The sequence below is a fragment of the Rattus norvegicus genome, chromosome 7, assembly GCF_021556685.1.
Source record: "Rattus norvegicus strain SHRSP/BbbUtx chromosome 7, alternate assembly SHRSP_T2T, whole genome shotgun sequence".
Lineage (NCBI taxonomy): Eukaryota > Metazoa > Chordata > Mammalia > Rodentia > Muridae > Rattus > Rattus norvegicus.
The window spans coordinates 45,284,254-45,292,261 of NC_141540.1; positions in this window are offsets into that span (position 1 = coordinate 45,284,254).

Consider the following 8,008-nt stretch of genomic DNA (forward strand, 5'->3'; position numbering starts at 1 on the left):
ATTGATGACATCATGAAATTCACAGGCAGATGGATGTAACTAGAAATTATCATTCTGAGTGAGGTAACCCAAACTCCAAAGGACATGCCTGATACTTTCTCATTTATAAGTGGATATTAGCCATAAAGTACAGAGTAATTAAGCTATAATCCTCAGACCTAAGAAGCTAAGGAACAAGGAAGATCCAAGGAAAAATTCTTGAATTTCGTTGAGAAGTGAAAATAAAATAGACTGGGGGGATTAAGGAAGGGAACTGTTTGGGACAGAATGTGTGGTATGACCAACTCTGGGGAGGGTGGAGGGAGAGAGAATTGGTAGAGAGAACTGGAATCTGTGGTGATATTATCTCTGTGAGGAACCAGAAACCTAGGACACTGGAAACTCCTAGGAATATATGAAATGACCCTATCTAAGTCTCATAGCAATTGTGGATATAGAACCTGAAAACAGCCACCTACCATAACCAATGGCAAGACTTCCAATGGAGGGATTGGGACACCTATCCAGCCACAAAACCTTCAACCCACAATTTATCCTGCCTACAAAATGTACAAGGATAAAGATGGACCAGAACTTGTTGGGATTTCCAACCAATGACTGGCCCAACCTTAGACCCATGCTGACAGTGTGTGTGTGTGTGTGTGTGTGTGTGTGTGTGTGTGTGTGTGAGAGAGAGAGAGAGAGAGAGAGAGAGAGAGAGAGAGAGAGAGAGAGGGAGGAAGGGATGGAGAGAGGAGGGAGTAGGGAGGGAGAGAGGGGGAGGGAGGAAGGAGGGAGAGAGGGAGGGAGGGCACGCACATGAGAGCCCATGCTCAGAATATTTTAATGGTATTCTGTTATATTTGCAGACAGGAGCCTAGCATGACTGTCATCTGAGAGACTTCACCCAACAGCTGATACAAAGAGATACAGAGAGCCACAGTGAAACACTAGGTAGAGTTAGGAGAATCTTGTGGAAGAGGGAGGCAGCAGGGGGAGGAGTATTGAAGGAGCCAGAGATAACAAAGATACCTCAAGAAAACCTACGGAATTAACTAACCTGGGCCCATAGAACCTGGCATTTGACCAACCAGAAATCACACAAGTGACTGACCTCGGTTTCTTATACATATGTAACAGATTCCTAGGTTAGTTCTTCTTTATGTGGGACCCCCTAACAGCAGAAGCAGATGTCTCTAACTCTGTTGCCATCTTTGCATCCCTTTCCCCCTCATGAGCTGCCTTGTCTAGCCACAACAGGAGAAGACATGCCTATTCCCACTGCAAATCCACATGCCATGGAGGGTTGATAGCCACAGGAGGCTTCCCCTTTCTGAGAGGAAAAGGAGTGGGGATAGGGGAAGTGAGCTGAAAGGGAGGGACTGGAAGGAGACTAGGGAGGGAAGCTGAGATTGAGATTTAAAGTAAATCAATAAATTAATGGAAAAAATTAAAGAATGTGTGCTTGAAACATCAAAAAGAAATTATATAAATTATAAGATATTTAATTCAATCAGGGACTTAGATATTAGGTAAATAAATCAGGAAGACAGATATTACATTATTTTATAAGTATCTAATCTATTTTCTTATGTTTGGCTGCCCATATGTTATGTAAATTAGATTCTTCAGATGTTTTTGTGGTTTTCTTTTTTCTTTTTTTTTTTAAACAGAGTTATGCTATGTGCTAAATAATATGGTTTTCTTTCTGTTATGTTTCTAATGCTGAATGGCCTTTTTGGGTATTTAGCCTGCTTTCCTTTATTGGTAAACAGCCCTGTTTTATCTGTGTCACCGCCTATGTCTGCTACCTTTGGCTTTCACAGTCTATTTGTCCTGTTTTCTGTGATAATCTCTGACCTTAATTGGAGGGGTTGCAATACAGATTTCTTATTTAGAGCTCAGTGTCTTACAATTTATATCTTGATCTGTTGTGGTTTTCGATATTAATAACTATTTACTGTAAACTAACCTCTGTTGAAAGATGCTCTAAGATGTTTCTAAGAACCAAGGGACCAATTTATTGCCATGTTCATTCAGCTGATTTATATAGTATTAGGTTCTCACCTAAGACCCATGGACCTTTCCAGCCACAGATTTATTTTCTACTTAAAGGCACAGGTTCCATTTTCTGGAGCAGATTTTAAATTCAATGAGGGTGTACTTGGTTACTTCCATAACATTAATGCCACTATTGCACTAGTGGACCTGACTTGCCAGGTTAGTTTTTAGTGTAGGTTACAGAGTTCACAGTTGGGTAAGATTATTACTTTACTCGTCTACTAGCATGCATAGAACCTTCCAGTACTGTGAAAGCTAGTCCATAGTTATGAAGCTTCCAGGTCCATATCAACTTGATTTCTCCATGTCCTGTGTGTTAGGTATTTGTTGTCTTAAGCAATTGAAGCTTCTAATCACATTCTGGGGGATAAAAGAGTAGTACAAGTAGCCTATAGTGTTTAGAAAAGATATATATATATATATATATCCTAAAGTGTATAGGAGACACATTTTTCTTTCCCCAACCCACACCATTAAATGGTATTTCTTTGTGACATATATGTATATGATATATGTATATGATGTTGTATATGATGTGTATACATGTATAAATATATGTATATCTATAAATATGCATATCTATAAGTATATATATATTTGTATATATTTGTAAACATTTGCATGGTGATAGTTTTCCATGTGTCTTTTTCAAGTGTTTTTTATATTAATCATCTCTCTTCACATTTTCCCCTCTGCCCTGTTCTCTTGCCACCCATTCCACTGTATATCTTTTCATAACGCTTTCTAGTTTTAAACTTTAGGTTTTCCCTCCCATGAAATGCAGCATCTACCATGGTGTAGATAGATTCATATCAGCTACTTCCTCTGGCTACATTTCTGACCCCTGTCTTCTGTTCTATCAGCTGCTGTCCTGTTCCTCTTTCAACATCATGAGGAAGATTGAAATCCCCGAAGTAGTAGTTTTTTCCTCCCTATCATGAGCTGTTCTCCTCCACAATAACTACACAGTTTGCTTCCTAGCTTTCTTCTGGTGTCTACTCAGATAACAGTTCCCTAGTCCTTTTCTGAACTCCCAATTCACTTTGCTCTAAGTTCTCTTTGCCACAGTGCTTGAGGCTCCCTCATTGCTAGAAGTCTTAGTTATCTCTGACTCTCTCTAGCTTAGTCACTCCCACAACCTTGTAATAAAATGTTCCCGAATACAAATGAAGCCTTAGATTTAAAAGAGGGAGAATTCTTGGATCCACTGAACTAACTAGGGTACGACTCCTGCCTTCCTGATCATATAGGGACAGAAGGGAGTATGAGGAATGGAGGTACAAGCCCCTGAGTGAGATCAAGGCAGAGAGAGTAACAGGAAATCAAAAATAAGAAGTGGGCCCAGTGATGGATAGATGGCAGCTAGGTAATCAAGGGCAAGAACAGAAGAGCAAATGTTAGGGTAGAAAGAGCCACTAATGCCTAGTCAGCCAGACTAGCTTCTTTCTGGCCTAGTAATCCATGATAGAATGACGGACTCCAAGAAAAAGTGCCAAGGAAGCAGATTTCCCAGGATGAGATTCAATGTACTTTTATTCTAGTTGAAAGAGGTAAACATTAAAATGAAAAAAAAATCACGTGAAGTTCTCTCTTAGCTCAACATTACCGTGAATATGGTTAAATGTTGGCACTTAGGCACGGTTAGAAGTTTCAGTTTGTGATAACTGCTGTAGACAAGGTTCTGTGGGAAAACCTGTGGGGATCCCAAAGAATGATGTAAAAGTCTCAGCAGCAGGAAATGTGACAGGAAGAGAAGGCCTCTTTTTTATTTATTTATTTATTTATTTATTTATTTATTTATTTATTTATTTATTTATTTATTATTCTTCATATAATAATTTTTTCCTTTTCTCCATCTTTATTAAATTGGGTATTTCTTATTTACATTTCGATTGTTATTCCCTTTCCCGGTTTCCCGGCCAACATCCCCCTCCCCCCTCCCCCTCCCCTTCTCTATGGATGTTCCCTTCCCCATCCTCCCCCCATTACCACCCTCCCCGAAACAATCATGTTCACTGGGGGTTCAGTCTTGGCAGGACCCAGGGCTTCCCCTTCCACTGGTGCTCTTACTAGGATATTCATTGCTACCTGTGCAGTTGGAGCCCAGGGTCAGTCCATGTATAGTCTTTGGGTAGTGGCTTAGTCCCTGGAAGCCTCTTTAATGTCACTCTCTGTTACGTTCAACTCAACATAAGCAAACTGAACAGCGATTTTAATTATATTTTATATGTGTCCCAGAGCATATATTAAGTTTGAAATAAAATAAAAATTTTCTGTATCATCTTCATATGTTGTTGATTTTTTAGGATAAGAAGAACCTTAAGGTTTTTCTAACTTTAATCACTGATTCAATAAACACATGGGTCATTTCAATGGGACAAACACTTATTAGATTTGTGTGATAGACAATATGTTCAATAATGGGCTTATGAAGATAAATGAGATGTATTCCCTCAAGGGGCTGAGAAGAGTGGGGCTGAAAAACTGATAGATAATTAAAATTTGTTTGTTTTTCTCTTTTTAACTAGCTAAAGCATATCCCCTCCAATTCTGATATTTCCTCACAGCCTCAATTGTTTTTCAATTCAGCATAGAATCAATTGATAAAGAAAAGCAGCTTTAATCCCTGCAGCTCTTGCTTTGCATTCTGTTTGTTCTGTTTTAGAAAACCACGCATTTCAATAATACACAGCTTCCGACTTTCAATATGACTTACACTTATAAAAGATACTTTGCAATACAACTCCTGCCCCTGGAAGCTCAGAGATTAATGCAGAAGAGGCGACAGAATGATTGGAAATATAGCAAGGAGGGGTATATGAGAGCATTTGGAGGCAGGAGAGGAAGAAACTCTAACAGACATGTCAGTCTTGGATGGGGAAAAGCCCAGAAGGTCTCAAGTCTACACAAAGAACTACAGGCAACTGAAAAAAGCTTCCTTGGGCACGATCACACTAATTGGTTGTCTAGTACCAAATGGTCAGCCTCCCAAAACACCCAAGATTCAATATATGGACCGAACAGGTAAAATTTAGAGAGGGTTTAGAGGGAGGAAAGGGAAGAAAGATATGTTGTAATTATATTGTAATCTCAAAAAACAACATAAAATAAATAAGTATTAAAATGTTCATGCATATAAAAGAAATATATGCCTTTTTCAATTTGAAAAGTATAAACCTTAATGTGAAGCCCCATAACTTCTGTTCCAAATATCCGTTCTACTTTGGGTCTGGTTATTGTTGTGTGACGCTTTTATTTGTTTGTAAGGCTTTTTTTTTAAGTGATCAAGTCTCAAAAAGCAATTTGGAAGCTAAGTATATTTGAGAGCAGTTTTGACATATACTTTCCTGCATGTAAATGAGCATACCTTTGGTTTTGAATTAATAGTTAAAATGTGTGTGTGGTATCATCTATAATATGTTTGGAGGTGCATACTCTATTAGTTGACCTATGCTGCTCAACTGTCATGTACATTTCCACATGCAATTATTGTTTTGACAAGAATAATTGGAAATCACTTTCCTGGCATTTTCAATGCTTATCCATCCATAGCTATCCCCTTATGCAACTCTTGCCGTTTTCCCCCTGGATATTTTGTATCATTTGACTGCCATTTGTCCACCCTGTCCTTGAAGTTAAAGTGGAAGGAAGACAATTACCCTAGGAGATTTTGCTGCATTTTTAAATACTCCTCTGAGTCTAATTAGTACTGTCCATATGCATGTGGGCATTTGGCCATCCATGGAGGCAGACGTCATCCACTAACAACCATATCCATAAAGGTGAGTGACTCTCCCTCCAACAGCAGCCATAAGCTGCAAATGGCTTTTAGAAAATAAAAGGTGATATGAAGTTTGGAGGATTCAGGTTGGGGACCTTGCTGGGAGACAGATAGTAGTGAACTGATATGATCAATATACGCTGTATCGATTTACAGAGCATTCTTTTAAAAAACAAAACAATTGGTTTTTTTTTTTTAGAAAAGAATATGTTGTAGGAATGGATCAGGGTTCTTTTTGATTGAATTTACAACTCATTTTTGTGCTCTTTGATCCCAAAACTTCACCTACATCTCTGTTTGGTTTACAAGATTTCTTTCACATGTCTTTAAAGGTACAGTGAGGTAATTTTTGTCTGTCTGTCTCTCTCTGTGTGTCTCTTCCTTTCTTTGTGTCTCTCTGTATCTGTCTCCCTCCCTTGCTCCTTCCCTCTCTCCCTCCGTCCCCCTTTCTCTTCTCTCTCTCTCTCTCCCCCTTCTCTTCTCTCTCTCTCTCCCCCCTTCTCTTCTCTCTCTCTCTCCCCCCTTCTCTTCTCTCTCTCTCTCTCCCCCCTTCTCTTCTCTCTCTCTCTCTCCCCCCTTCTCTTCTCTCTCTCTCTCCCCCCTTCTCTTCTCTCTCTCTCTCTCTCTCTCTCTCTCTCTCTCTCTCTCTCTCCCCCTTCTCCTCTCTCTCTCTCTCCCCCTTCTCTTCTCTCTCTCTCTCTCTCTCTCTCTCTCTCTCTCCCTTCTCTTCTCTCTCTTTCTCTCTCTCTCTCTCCCCCTTCTTTTCTCTCTCTCTCTCTCTCTCTCTCTCTCTCTCTCTCTCTCTCTCTCTCTCTCTCCTCTTCTCTCTCTCTCTCTCTCTCTCTCGCGCGCGCGCGCGCGCGCTGTTGCTTTGCTCTTGGTTGGCTCCCCCCTGTGTGTCTGACTTTGGGTAAAAATGAGCACTGACTCCAAGTGTTAAGTCTTCTGAGGCTTGGTGCTGTTAGTCATGATTGAATACAGATGAAAACAACGGTATTGTGATTCGCTGGAAGCCCTTTGTGAGAAAATTGGCAGCAATCTCTTTAGAAAACCCTGGGTTGAAACACACTTAATAGTTTTATGAAAAATTAAAAGAATTTGATCTTAGGAGCTGAAACAGCATCCACTGCCAGAAAGTGGTTTGACGATAATTTTTATTTCATGTTTGCTGAATTGATTATGGTTTGTCTTTTAACTGCTTGACAAAAACACACTTAAAGTCAGTGGGGGCAGGAGTAGGTATACACAGGGGAGGTATCTTATAGAAGAGGACATATAACAGACTTCACAATCTCGTCCCCAAGGGTTTTTGGTCTTCATATCTATATTACCCATCAGAGAACGTGAATCTCACACTTATGCTGCCGGGGGGAATTGTCGCTTGCCACGTTTTCTGTCATATTCTGCTTAAGTTCACCTCAATGCCTATGAAAATGAGGACAATGGACTCTTAGTACTTTAAATGAATCAATCATCATAGAAAGTTGTCAACAAGCACAGACTTGTTGTCTCCTGGCTGGTACAAGAGGGAGGAAAAAAATCATCTCTAGAGATAGAGAAGACAAATTGTAGCTAAAGGAAGAGCAAACTCCCAACTACTGACTGCCTGCAGTATGCTCACCCCGTGCTTGTGACTCACTAGGAAAGAAATGTTTGCATGTTTTCAGCAGAGCCAATGGGACAAATAAACTTTAAGAACAGCCTCTCCAGCATTTGACTGTAGCGATTGTGGAAAGCACATCAGAGGGAGAGCATCACATCACACAGAGTCCAGAGACTGTTCAACTTGAATCCAGGTTCTGGAAGCGGATTCTCCTCGGGCATTAATTCTTTAAATTTAGGGATTTGACTTAAAAACCTACATACACCTGCCCCTCAAAACAAAACAAAGCAAATGTTTTAGTTCTCTCATCTACAAAAATGCTATTCTGTTTCTAGGGGTTCTAAACACTGGTTTGGTGAATCATAGATTTTTTTTCTTCTCTTAAATAAGGGCAAAGGAATTTAGAATACACACACAGACACACACTTATGAATATATATGTATATATATATGTGTGTATGTATGTATATATATAGGCATACATATATAGACATATGTGTATATGTACATATATATCTATTTTAAGGAAGACACAGTTCCTGGCTTTGAATTCTCAGTACTGAGAAGTAGTACAAGGAGGATTT